The sequence below is a fragment of the Onychostoma macrolepis genome, chromosome 18 (assembly GCF_012432095.1).
Source record: "Onychostoma macrolepis isolate SWU-2019 chromosome 18, ASM1243209v1, whole genome shotgun sequence".
Taxonomy (NCBI): Eukaryota; Metazoa; Chordata; class Actinopteri; order Cypriniformes; family Cyprinidae; genus Onychostoma; species Onychostoma macrolepis.
The window spans coordinates 1171131-1186462 of NC_081172.1; the positions used below are offsets into that span (position 1 = coordinate 1171131).

Sequence of the window (15332 nt, forward strand, 5' to 3'; positions counted from 1 at the left end):
TATATATAAAAATATATAATAATAAAAAAAAAAAAAAAAAAATTATATATATTGCTAAAGCTTTAAAATGAAAACATTTTATAAAAATAAATAAAATAATATAAAAACTAATAAATTTTTTTTAGCAAAAACTAAAATAACACTGGTTGATGCTCATTGATGTTCTGACAGATGCAGGACATTTAGATTTTACCCTGTTACTGGATGTTTTGATCTCTGCTTCACTATAATATAAAATCATCAAGCATTAAAATAAAAACCATTAAGTGTCAGAGGATGATGATTCAAGCAAAAGCAAACCAATAAATTCTTTGAATCATAAAAACAGTACAAATGCATGCTTTCATTTTATCCTAAAATGCAAGCTGATCCTGGTTTTCTAATGTGGCTGTATTGTTTCGGTCTAAATCTGTTAGCAGGTTTACAGTAAGCGGCAGGTTAATCACGTTACCTCAGGACGTGAGCTGATTGCGAAAAGAGTCAAAAATAACTCTGATTTCTGATGTTCGGACACGTTTTACTGGGTCACAGAGAGAGAGACGGCTCCTCTGAGATCACAACCACGAAACAAAAGAAAACCACACGTTTACTTCAGACCGGTTCAGAATCAGAGGGAGGGTCAGCGTCTCAAATATCAGATGAATCTCTGAAATCCAGACAAACTCGCTCCGCACATAAATACAGCCTGTGTGTACATATTACTGTCATCATCTGTGACACGATGAGCACTCAGGTTTACACACATAACCTGCCTGCACTATTGAAAATACATGAAAATAAAAAAAAAATATTTGAAGGCTAATGCTTTAATGTATAACCTGCCTGCACTACTGTAGCTTTTTATATACATTTAATTATAATTCAATTATTTAATTCATAATTTATACATTTAGTTATTATTTAATTTATTAATCGTTAATTTTATTTTCAATGTTAATGTACACATATGCACAAGTTAAAAATGGGTTTTGGGCACATGGACTCTGTATTATGATTATTTCACACTTGTTAGAATAATAGTAAAGTGATAAACTCTGAAATCACATCAAAGGAGGTCTGAAAATGCTGATCAAATCATATGAAAACTCTCTTTTACTACCAGTCAAAAGTTTTTGGACAGTAAGATTTTTAATGTTTTTTAAATAATACTCTTCTGCTCAAAAGTCACTATTTAGTGTACATCTCAGCTTCTTTGTCTAGAAAAATAAATTAATGGTAGTTTTATAATTACTTTCACAATTTAAATGTCTACAACACTAATGTGAAGCATATAAACAGAAGCAGAAACAGTTTTTAATTCAGTCAAATGTGTCCAAACATTTCACTGCAACAAACAGTGCAACTTCTGTTCTGTCGAGCACAGCGCTTGCAACATCAACATCATGGGTTTGATTCCCAGGAAATGAATGAACTGCAAAAAAATCTGCCTTGAATGCAATGCAAGCTGCTTAGGATCAAAGCGTCTGCCAAATGCATTAAGGTGAATGTAAATGTAGAGGTTTAGAGTAGTAAGGAGAATACAGGTTTGAGTAGAGAAGTGTGTAACCCGAGGAAAGTCTTAAACACAGAACGACTCCAGGAGCCCAAACAAACAGCCCTGATCGAACCCAACAAACTACTCAACCAGACCAGCATTTGTTCAGCAGATCCTCTTTACCAGCGAAACACATTCCACAAACCCTCCCCCACTCACTCACACACACACACACACACACACACACACACACACACACACACAAACATAGGTAAACTTATTTAATTTCAGCTAACTGTTAAGGCAAAATTCTCAACTTTTTAAACCTATATGCACTAAAATACTAAAAACAAAATAAAATAAAAACTGTAAAACATTAAAAAAAATAAAAAATAAAAAAATAAATAAAAACAAAATTAATAAAACATTAAATTTAAAACAAAAACAAAAAACTGATTCAAAATGTTAATACAAACTAGAATAATATCTCCACAATACCAAAATAACACTCGATAATCCATGAAAATCTAGTTGCAATTCTTTTTATTTTTTATTTTAATGTTCCTGTAGCTCAAACAGTAGATCACAGCACTTGCAACTTCAAGGTCATGGGTTCGATTCCCAGGGAATGCATGAAGGCAATGTGAGTTGCATTGGATAAAAGCATCTGCCGAATGCAAAAATGTAATATTGTCTAATTTTAACTCATTGCTGAAGCTCGAACAGCGAGGAAAGAAACGTCACCAAATCACTCTTAAAATTAAAGGATCCAAAAGGTGCTTTACACAGCAATGCCATAGCAGAACCATTCTGAGTTCCCAAAAATCATTCGAGAGCATTTTTTTCTTAGTGTGAAGTACATTTTAGTAATCTTAAGAACCTTTTCCACTATAAAGAACCTTTTGTGCAATGGAAAGATTCCATGGATGTTAACGGTTCTTCACAGAAGCTCAGATGCCAATAAAGAATCTTTAGTTTATATATATATATATAGCAGCTTTACAGTATTAAACAGGAAAATAGTGTTGATAATACAAGAGGATGATGCAAACACTCAATTTCCCAGTTAAAGTCAGTTCATCATTGATTCAGTGTATTAAGAGTGTGCAATAGAAAAAAAGAGAAAAAAAAAGAGATATTTTGTATCTGACAGGCTTCTAGTTTTAGAATCAGGCTAAATATACCCTTCATATCTGACCACTTCAGAATAGTTAACTGATAATGCACCACTGTGATTAATCTCCACTCATCTCAGAGTGTCTCATGCAGTGAAATGCATCACTCATTCGTGCACATGATCACTGAAATCCATTTCACAAGAACTAAAAAAACAACATTTATCAGCCATTTCACCATCAGCGACTGAACAGGTTCCTGCAGTGAAAGAGTCAGACGTGAAGTCGAATCATCAAACCGCAAGATACTCGTTCACATGTTTAATCGATAGCAGCAGTGCTTGCGTTACACGTCTGTCTAAACGGCCCTTCGGGGGGAAACACATGTTTGTCTGTGTTCATTGTTCTGCTGAATTTGCATCGACTCATCCGTGAATCTCTGAATCTCTCGTGGAACGCTCAACATGAGCCCATCATGCAAAAAATGCCGACTCCATGCAACCAGCACTTCCAAAAAAGCCTGATCTGATGACATGATGAGGCTTGATGAGGGATAAGCCTTTCTTAAGAGCTTTTGAAGACCAGGTAAAGAAAATTTAAGGAATAAATGAAAGGAACCCAATAACGTCAGTTTATTCTCTTAATGTAAATGTACACTGATGCACAATGAGTTGTATGAGCAAAACTTTAAAGTTTGGAAATATGCAACTGCCAACGGATCTACAGGACTTTTTAATTAATGAAAAAAAAAAAATAAAACTTAAGAATACGGAAATAACTTTCACTATCACTTCCCATCACACTGCGAAGAAAAGATGTTCTTCCACAGTACTTTTGTCTTGTTTTTCAGTGCAAATGTCTAAACATTTGTCTCAACATAAATTTACTGGAGAAGCAAAATGACACAATAAGAAGTCTTTCTTTTATGAGAAACTGATCAAAACGAAGTGAGTTTATGATTAAACAAGAACAAATATCTGCCAATGTACTTAATTCAAAGGAAAAACTACTTTTCATTCCAACTTTTCAATTACAGATATTTGCTCGTTAAATAAACTCAAATCATTTATATATATATATATATATATATATATATATATATATATATATATATATATATATATATATATATATATATATATATATATATATATATATATATATGTGTGTGTGTGTGTGTGTGTGTGACTTGACTTAAGGACGATTAGATATTTGTATTGGAAGATATTCATTTTTCCCCATGCATGCAACATTTTTTTTAAGAATTTTATAAAATTTGGAACGCAGCCCGTTTTCTGCCCAGCTGCCAAAATCTGACGAATGCATTTCACAAAATCAGACGCGCTTTTGCCTCCACACTGCCTTGAATGAGCTAATAACCTGCTATTACAGAGCTAAACCAAAGCTGAATATCAATAAGAGAACTGTAAATGCAGTTTACTCGATATCTGCGCTCTGAGCGAGCCAGACGGATTTGATTTTCTAAATGCATCTAATTTGACAAAGAGATCACACTAACCCAACCCTGAAATCAAATAAGCCAAACACAATCGATAAAGCAAATGAGGTTGTTCTCATTTCCATCCAGTAAAACAGGACAAGCCCCAAATTTGCATAACTAGTATTGAAACGTGATCCATTTGTGACCAGCTGTTTGCGGTCGTCACCGAGCCTTTGGTTATTTCTGGTGAGGAGACTGTTGATTTCACGACACAAACGGCACGCGGTGAAAAATCAGAAGCGCTTCAGGTGATTCAATACAAGCCCAACGGCACAAGAAGAGGTTTGTCCTGAACAAACTTTCACTTTTAAAGATTGAAGCCAAGAATCTTTCGACGAAATGAATGAGTTTTCTAATACTGTGAAACTTCTATTCAGTGAACTAACTAAATAAAAAGACATCATATAAAGGTTGCTATGATGGATCTATTTACATGCCAATTATAGGAATCAACATATATTAGATTTACTACAAAATGTCTCCAATAAAATTAAAACATCCTGAGACTTGATTAAAAAACAAAAAACAACACACAAAACACAGAAAAACTCAAACTACTTCAGAAGTGAATAATAATATACTGTAAAATGAATAAAAAAAATGCATTACTTGTTTAATATTTTATTTAATACTTGCATACATAAGTATTATTGTTATTATTTCTTAAAATTAATATGTTTTTGTAAAAAGTATTTTTATATATGAATCACAACATTACAATATATACACACAATATATTTTTTTCATTCATTAAATTATTATTAAAACTAATATACATTTCAAGTCTGTTTAATACTACAGGGCCTTTAAATGCTTGAATCTGACGTTCTAATCTAAGGTGTGCAATTATTTTCAGGAAAACGCACGCCGAACGTAGTTCCAGGCAGCTCTTGACCGCATTACATGTAAATATCACTTCGCCAAATGATTTGAGTTATTTCAAAAGGTCTTTACAGCCTAAAACAGCAAAAGAACCAAAACCCACAACGACACTGGCCAAACAAATAACTATAGTAAGCAATAGGATAAAAACGACAAATCATTTCCATGTTTTGCCACAAAATTAAATTTTATTATGTACGGAAAGCACATAACGTGCTCTATCTCTATTCACTCGACAGTTAAAGTATGTCTAACACTGGATGCGATAAAGCAACTGTTGAAAATCATTTGAAATTTGTGTCAGCACGTCATAAATAGAACGCGGCAGCAGTTTACTGTCGGAGATTTGTCGCACCGCGCAGCATCTAGTGTAGACAGCATCACTGATTATAATGACTTCTATAGTATTTTGTTGCGCCGCTCGCGTCCGGTGTAGACACGGTGTAACATTGGTTTTGCTTTGTTTCACAGAACTAATCGTTGCCCGAGTTGCGTATATATGTGTGGGGCGGAACTATCAAAATAGGGGCGAGACCCTTTTGGGGTAGGGGCATTTGTTTGGGTTATTTCAAATATCAACATTGGCTACCAGAAATAACTTACCCCACCTTTAAGTGCTAATTTAGTGTAATTTCAACATGCAGTTTATAGGAGACGTTTACTAGCCTTGGTCTTTATTAATTAACATTAACATTAATTTGTGCACAGCCTACATTACAAACTGTCCTGGTTGAAGTGTAGCCTAAATGCAAATGGTCAAATCGGTGTTGTTTAGATCAAATGAATTGCATTCCCGCTGAAAAACAAGCTTTCTAGCGTGAAAATGCTTGGGAACTAAATGTGGTCGGCACCAAAGTTTACAGGGTTGCGTTCTCTGGAATCCTCTCAAGCGGTGGACTTCTACATTCTGATTGGTTGCCGCCGAATCACGTCATAGCTCATTACCATAAAGTTGACCTGATTTCAACTCTCCTCGACGCCCACACCATCCAAGACGTGCCGTGCCGCGCCGCTACTCGCTGGAGCCCGCCGTTGCCTCACATTGAAAATGAATGACTTCTGGCCACTTTGATGCTCTCACCGGCGGCGGTGTGAACGCACAGTAGTCTGCTATCAATGGCTCAAGCCTCTTTTACTAGGTTTAAAAGTAGGTTAAGCTGTCAACAAAGGTTTTTTAGGTTCTGCTGTCAACAAAGCTGATTTCATTACTTCCATTACTAGTCATTCAAGGCTAAACCTCATGGCCCTGACAGAGACCTGGATCAAACCAGTGGACAATGCTACACCTGCAGCACTCTCCAGTAATTTCTCCTTTTCCCACACCCCCCGTTTGACTGGACTGGTACTGGTCTGCTCATCTCTAATAATTGGAAATTTACTCCTTTACCATCTCTGAGTATCAACAGCTCTTATTTTTTTAAGCTCAGCTTTTATTACCTAACCTCTAAAAATCCATTTTGTAGTTGTTTATCATCCTCCAGGACCACTAGGTAACTCTGTGGAAGAATTAGATTTGTTGCTCTCAACCTTTCCTGAGGATGGTACTCCCTTAGTTATACTTGGAGACTTCAACATCCACCTAGACAAACCTCAGGCTGTAGACTTTCACACTCTACTTGCCTCTTTTGATCTCAAGATAGTGTTAACTACGGCTACTCACAAATCAGGCAACCGACTGGACCTTATTTACACACAAAACTGCTCCACTGATCATGTGCTGTTTACTCCACTGCACACCTCGGATCACTTCCTCCTCACTCTCAACCTCAACATGATTCCTGACACAACACATACCCCTGCCCATGTCACTTTTCGACGTAACTCACTCTCACCCTCCCGGCTATCTGCTATGGTTTCATCTTCGCTTCCTCCACCTAAACAGTTATCTCTTGATACTAACAGTGCTACTGATACTTTCTGTTCCACTCTGACGTCTTGTTTAGATACTTTCTGCCCCTTATCTTCCAGGCCAGCCCGTACCACCCCTTCTGCCCCTTGGCTATCTGACGTTCTCTGCGAACATCGTTCTAAGCTCAGGGCTGCAGAAAGGCTATGGCGCAAATGACAAAATCCTACTGACCTTAATTTATATCAATCACTCCTCTTTGACTTCTCTGCTAATGCCTCCACTGCTAAAAGGGCATACTATCACGACAAAATTAACAATTCGCCTAACTCTCGCATGCTCTTTAAAACATTTTCCTCCACCTTTGTCCTCCTCCTCCCCCTACTTCATCAACTCTAACAGCTGACGACTTTGCCACATTCTTTATTAATAAAATTGAAAACCTCACTGCACAATTCTCCACACCACAGACTGTCAAACACATCTTACCAGCAAACATACACTCGTTCACATCCTCCTCTCCACTCTCTGAGACAGAAGTCTCTAAACTCATCCTTTTCAGTCATCCTACTACTTGTCCACTTGATCCTATTCCATCTCATCTCCTTCAAACCATTTCTCCTGCAGTTGTACCTGCACTCACTCACATCGTTAACACATCCCTTCACACTGGAGTTTTTCCCTCAGCATTTAAACAAGCTCGTATAACCCCACTTCTCAAGAAACCTGCTCTTAACCCAACTCTTTTAGGGAATTATAGACTGGTTTCCCTTCTACCTTTCATTGCAAAAACACTTCAACGAGTTGTTTTCAACCAAGTCTCTGCCTTTCTCATACAGAACAACCTTCTGGACAGCAAACCAATCTGGCTTCAGAAGTGGACATTCGACCGAAACTGCCTTGCTCTCAGTTGTTGAACCCCGAAGGCTTGCAAGAGCGGCTTCCAAGTCTTCATTACTTATCTTGCTGGATCTGTCCGCTGCTTTTGATACGGTCAACCACCAGATCCTCCTGTCAACCCTATTGAGAAAGGGCATCTCAGGAACTGCACTCCAGTGGTTTGAGTCTTACCTCTTAGATACCTCCTTCAAGGTATCTTGGAGAGGTGAGGTATCCAAGTCGCAACATCTTGCTACTGGGGTGCCTCAGGGCTCAGTTCTTGGACCACTTCTCTTCTCTGTCTACATGGCATCACTAGGTTCTGTCATTCAGAAACATGGCTTTTCATATCACTGCTATGCTGATGAACCTCAACTCTACCTTTCATTCCATCCTGATGATCCAACTATAGCTACTCGCATCTCAGCTTGTCTAACAGACATTTCTTGCTGGATGAAAGTCCATCACCTTCAACTCAACCTAGCTAAGACAGAACTGATTGTAGTTTCAGCAAACCCACCACTCCATCACAATTTCACCTTCCAGTTAGGCACATCAAGCATAACTCCTTCAAAAACAACCAGAAACCTTGGAGTTGTGATTGATGATAAGCTGAATTTCTCAGACCACATTGCTAAAACTGCTCGGTCCTGCAGATTTGCTTTAAACAATATTAGGAAGATCAGGCCCTTTCTTTGGGAACATGCAACACAAATCCTTCTTCCAGCCAATTCCATCAAACCTCTACAATTAATCCAAAATGCCGCTGCAAGATTAATCTTTAATGAACCGAAAAGAATGCATGTCACACCTCTATTCATCAATTTGCACTGGCTACCAATAGCTGCTCGCATAAAATTCAAGTCATTAATGTTTGCCTTAAAAAAACACCACTGGCTCTGCACCCCTTTACCTAAATTCAGTACTTCAGACCTATGTGCCTCTAGAAACTTGAGTTCTGCAAGTGAACGACGCATTATTGTTCATCCCAAAGAGGCACAAAATCACTTTCACAGACTTTTTCATTAACTGTTCCCTCCTGGTGGAATGACCTGCCCAACTCAATCATAGCAGCTGAATCCTTAGCCATCTTCAAGAAATGGCTAGAAACACATCTCTTCCATCTTTACTTGACCCTCTAACTCTAACACTCTCTATTCTAATTCTATTTTATCTATCTGTCTTCTTTTTATTTAAAAAAAATCCACACACACTTGACCCTCTATCAATTGCATATTTATTCTCTAACTTCTAGCTTTTCTTGAAAAACTAACACTAGGTTTCTTTTTTCTATATTCTATCTACTTGTTTTCTTTAAAAAAAAAAAAAAAACTACGTGCTACGTGTATTGCATTAGGCTAACTGGTTATAACACTTGCATGTTGTTGCTCTTTTGTTGGTTTTGATTGCTTCTATTGTCCTCATTTGTAAGTCGCTTTGGATAAGAGCGTCTGCTAAATGACTAAATGTAATGTAATATATATATACACAGTATGTGTGTGTGTGTGTGTGTGTGTGTGTGTGTGTGTGTGTGTGTGTGTGTGTATGCATGTATGTATGTATGTATGTATGTATGTATATATATATATTGCACAGGTGTGCCTTAGGCTGGCCACAATATAAGGCCGCTCTAAAATGTGCAGTTTTATCACACAGCACGATGCCACAGATGTCGCAAGTTTTGAGGGAGCGTGCAATTGGCATGCTGACTGCAGGAATGTCCACCAGAGCTGTTTCCCGTGAATTGAATGTTCGTTTCTCTACCATAAGCCGTCTCCAAAGGAGTTTCAGAGAATTTGGCAGTACATCCAACAGGCCTCACAACCGCAGACCACTTGTAACCACACCAGCCCAGGACCTCCACATCCAGCATCTTCACCTCCAAGATCGTCTGAGACCAGCCACCCGGACAGCTGCTGCAACAATCGGTTTGCATAACCAAAGAATTTCTGCACAAACTGTCAGCAACCGTCTCAGGGAAGCTCATCTGCATACTCGTCGTCCTCATCGGGGTCTCGACCTGACCGCAGTTCGTCGTCGTAACCGACTTGAGTGGGCAAATGCTCACATTCGATGGCGTCTGGCACTTTGGAGAGGTGTTTTCTTCACGGATGAATCCCGGTTTTCACTGTACAGGGCAGATGGCAGACAGCGTGTATAGCGTCGTGTGGGTGAGCGGTTTCCTGATGTCAACGTTGTGGATCGAGTGGCCCATGGTGGCGGTGGGGTTATGGTATGGGCAGGCGTATGTTATGGACAACGAACACAGGTGCATTTTATTGATGGCATTATGAATGCACAGAGATACCGTGACGAGATCCTGAGGCCCATTGTTGTGCCATTCATCCACGACCATCACTTCATGTTGCAGCATGATAATGCACGGCCCCATGTTGCAAGGATCTGTACACAATTCCTGGAAGCTGAAAACATCCCAGTTCGTGCATGGCCAGCATACTCACCGGACATGTCACCCATTGAGCATGTTTGTGATGCTCTGGATTGGCGTGTTCCAGTTCCTGCCAATATCCAGCAACTTCACACAGCCATTGAAGACACACATACACACACATAACAAAATAACTTGAAAAAGTAATATATTAAAAAATTATTAATAATTATATAAAACAGTGAATTTGGCAATTAAAGAAGTTTGAAAGTGGAAAGGAAATCACTACTTTTGTCTGTTAAGCTTCTGGCTATTCATTTTAATGTGCGTTTGCGTTATCTGTAGTCGATCTGCTAGTGCTTTCATTTGATTGAACTCGGAGTCTATTGAGCGACGGCTCATATGACATCTGCTGCACTGTCATGGCAAAACCTTGAGCAAACATATGCAGAATAAGAGCGATCGCATGATTGGACTTTAAAGCTCCTCCACTGGTGTGCGTCACATATGCATCGCTCTTATTTGCCTGTTAAATTGTTGTTCAAATCACAACATTCAAACATCAACCCACGCATGTTCAACAATGAGGACGAGAGAGACCACCGACACCTGGAGAACCTGCTGATCCTGATCCAGAACTAGAGACGACTCCGACACGAACTGAAACAACAATCTGACCATTAAACACACAACAGGCATGAATTATAAAACACAGCATCTGCTCCTGCTGTAAACTTTGAAAGAACTCAATGCTTCAGTAGCGAACAACTCCGTGTATACGTGCTTCAACAGGAATCATGACAAATAAAACCATTTATTATGAGTAATGAAACAATGAGAACATTACTAAATCAATGAGTAAATCAAACGCTGTATTTAATGAAATCTCACATACAAGTTCACTAAGAAAGTATATTGCTAAGTAACACCTTGCAATTCTGACATACATAAATTTGCAATGCTGAGAAGAAATTGTGAGATAATAACCCTAATAATGCAATAATCTTCTTTTACTCCGTGGCAGAAACAAAAAAGTGATTTAAATCTCACAATTTTGACTTTAAAATATTAATAGATATAAAATAAATAAATATACAGGTACATACATATACATAAATCTAAAAATGAAAAAAATTGTGAGAAAAAAAATTATCAGAATTCTGAGTTTGTCTTGCAATTCTCAATTATTTTCTCAGAATCTCAAAATTCAGACTTTGTTTTTTGCAATCTGAAATGCGAGATATAAACTGAGAACTGCAAGGAAAAAAAGGTGACGAAAAAAGGAGAATTATAAGATAAGTGGCAATTATATATATATATATATATATATATATATTTATTTATTCCGTAGGGGAAAATTCCATACTTTTCCAGACTCAAATTTCCAAACCTCAGACCATATTTAACATAAATAGTTCATAGAGAAGTATTTTCAGCTTTATATTTGGTTTACAGTACAGTCATCTGTAAATATTATAAAATAAATAAAATATTACATTATAAAAAAAAAAAAAACAGACTTTTACATGCACACAAGAAACTTTTTTGTGCCCTCGAGAAACTATTCACATCCGCATGGTTTTTTTTTGCATGCTTGCACATCACAATTTCTAGTTTTATATAACATATTTCCTCTGTGCATCATTGCCATCTTCCTATGAATAAAAAAAGCATGGATGCACATGAATTAACAGAGATCTACTCACTCAAATTTGGTCATTTCTTACAGTAGTACCTCTAATATCAAGGCCTAATGTTCAATTTAACATCCTCTGTGGCGGCAGAAATGGGCTGATGGCACAACAGGTGTGCATTGTCCTATAATATAGGTCCTATATGCTAAGTTTAATGGTTTCTTGTGCGCACATAAAAGTTTGTATATTTTTTGTTTTTGCAAAGGTCCTTGAGGCTATGTAATACAGTGCTAAAAATATAATGAGAACAAACCCAAAATGCTTATAACCTGTATTTTGCATAATGAAAAAGTGCACCTTGAATGCATTCAGTTGCATTTGACAATCACTAAAGAATCAGTAAACAGCTGCGTTAACGTCCTACTTATGAGTCATAATCAAATGAATTTAGCTCTAATAATAAATATATCAAGCGATTTGAAAACTCACTGACAAACACACAAAGTTTGTTTTAGTGCCAGCGCTGGTACAACCAAATGAAGAGCAAATGACGCCCATTAGATATGCAATAGAGGCTGTGTGTGTATTTTATCATTGTCACGCCGCCTTCAGAGTAATGAAGTGAAGCATTTAATGGAAATCTTGGCTGTTACGCTTCATGTACAATATTCAAAACAAACAAAATCCGATTCTTCCGCAGATCCAGAAATTAAAAAGTCTGGCCTCAAAGAATCTTAGTTTCCTGATAACGATGACATTATGGTCACGATTATCTTTGATGTTCATGTAAACGTGAATGCAGCACGTTAATACAGAGTTTAAAAGGATTGTTAAAGCAGCTAAAGCGTTCACTCAGTCTGTCCGTCTGGGTCTGGGAAGGTTATTTTGGCAGGTCTGGGCTCTTGGCGTTTACATCACGAGCGAGAGAGTGAAATCAAACACTCCGCTCCGTCTGTGGCCGTGTGCCAGCGGCTCCTTCTTCCACTGATCTGGACCAGAGCCAAACCAACAATCACTGCGGCTCGTTCACAATCCGCTCAATCACACACACATCACCTACTAACACCGTAAAACACTTCACTCGCAGCCCAGCGCACAACCATTACATCTGCTTTTAAGACTTTAATACACCAATAAGCCTGTTGCAATAATCAATATATCGACTTACCGCACAATATATGCACATGACCTCAATAATTTATATACTGGCCATTATATTTACATAAAAATGAATGTCACCATGGTTTTTGCATTGCATTTGCACCCATGTCTTTTGCAGCCTCTCGTACATAACGTGGTGCTAGCTCAGATTTACAAAGTGCTTCTACAAAAAAAGGTTTCATCTGCAGATATGGCCTTGTTTAGGGATCTGACGGAGATCTGACTGCTATAGTGATTGTGTTTTCCAGCAATAGTGTGCAGCCTTAATTTACAGAGAAAAGAAGGCCAGGGAAAAATCTGTAGATGGAAAAGTTGTGTGTGCATTTTTCTTTTTTCTACTTGTTACTTTGGACATTTTGTGAGAAAATGTTTATTTACTATTTATTCAAGTTTTTTAAGGTATCTAATATTTTGATACTTAATTTCCGTGTTTAAATATTCTTAAGAATTGCACGTTTGTTGTCATTTGAAAGTGTATAGACCTTCTTGCATTATTATGCTGTTATATTATGATTATATCTGACCCTGGACCACAAAACCAGTAAAAAATCTGAATAAATAATCTTTCCATTGATGTATGGTTTGTTAGGATCGGACAATATTTGTCTGAGATACAACTATCTGAAAATCTGGAATCTGAGGGTGCAAAAAAATCTAAATATTAAGAAAATCACCTTTAAAGTTGTTCAAATGAAGTTCTTAGCAATGCATATTACTAATCAAAAATTAAGTTTTGATATATTTACGGTAGGAAATTTACTAAATATCTTCATGGAACATGATCTTTACTTAATATCCTAATGATTTTTGGCATTAAAAGAAAAATGGATAAATTTTAACCCATACAATGTATTGTTGGCTATTGCTACAAATATACCTGTGCTGCTTATGACTGCTTCTGTGCTGCACATATATTCAGTGGCATAAAATGGTCTTAAAATAACAATATCGCTTATCGCAATTATTTCTGGGGCAATATATCGCACAACAAAAAGTTGTTATTGTGACAGGCCTATATATTAAAGCAATAAGCCCCGTGAAGCTGTGGTTTACAGTGAATTTATAACAGCTAAGGGGCGTTGTTAGGCACGACGCGAAGCTGTTATAAATTCACTGTAAACCACGGTTTCACGGGGCTTATTGCTTTTATAAAACGGTTATTCCATATAAGTAGCAATGTTTCAGAAAATAAAAGAGAGCAAATAAAGTGTAATGATATTAATAAAAACAGTATTCTTCCACCAAACAACGTAGTTCCTCAGAAACAGTTGTGGGTGCAATAAAGTGGTTGCCGAGCAACACACAAAGTAAACAAAGGTGTAGGTTTATAGAATAATTTAGAATAGCTTCGAACGCGGCTCAACCAATCAGAATCAAGGACCGGAACTATCCGTTTTATAATATACACAATAACGTCATTTTCTGTAAAACTGCTTTAAAACACTGCACTGTGAAAAGTGCAGTTTTATTATTTTAAATTATTTTAATGATTTTGCCTTACATTTGGATTTGAAAAGCTGATTTGAAACAATGCATGTGAAAAGCGCTATATAAAAAAATTTTACTTGCTATTTTCAATTAATATGAATTTCAAAGGTTTAACGAATTGAAAATATCATAACAGTTATATATTAATGCTTTGCCGTAAAAATAGTTAAAAAATTTGATTAGGCACAAAAAAAAGTTTTGCTTTGAAACAATGTGTATCGCGCTATAGAAATATTTGACTTAATTTGATGCTTTCAATTAATATGAATTTCAAGGAATTAGTGAATCTAATCATTGAACATATTGGGCAGGATAACAATTATTTTAATGCTTTAGCATAAAAAGTTACATTTAGGTAAAAAAAAAAAGCTGCTTTGAAACAATGTGCACTGTGAAAAGTGCTATATTAATACATTTGACTATACTTTCCATTTTGAATGAATGAATTTTAAGGTTTGCCTTTGCATTTAATGAATCTAATCATTAAAAATATCATACAGTATAACAGTAGTTTTAATGCTTTGGTATAGAAAAGTTAAAATTTCAGATTAAATATTTATTTTAACACTTTGGCACAAAAGAGAGCAAAACATTTACAATTAAAGCTGCTTTGACACAATGAGTATTGTGAAAAGCACTATATAAATGCGACTTGATTTGATATTTTAAATTAATATGAATTGCAAGATTTAATGAATCCAGCGAATCTAAAAAAATAAATATATAAAACTTTAGATTATAAAATATTTTAATGCTTTGGAACAAAAAAAAAAAGTTCAAAATTGAAAGCTCTAATTCGTCTCAAGTATTATTCTACTCAGAATTCTAAAACAGATTTAAACAAAAAAACTGTTTTCTACTGATTTGCTTAGATTTGTGTATATTTACACTCACCCAGATTCTATATTCTATGAATTTAATGCAAATAATCATTCACCTGACATGAACTTTGCAAACTGCAGT

The 15332-nt window shown here is 36.5% G+C and overlaps 1 protein-coding gene across 1 annotated transcript in view; it reads right to left on the reverse strand.

The window, feature by feature from the left end:
* si:dkey-205h23.1 (AT-rich interactive domain-containing protein 3B) overlaps positions 1-15332 on the reverse strand; it is a 59343-nt gene that overhangs the window by 27734 nt on the left and 16277 nt on the right. The window lies entirely within an intron of this gene.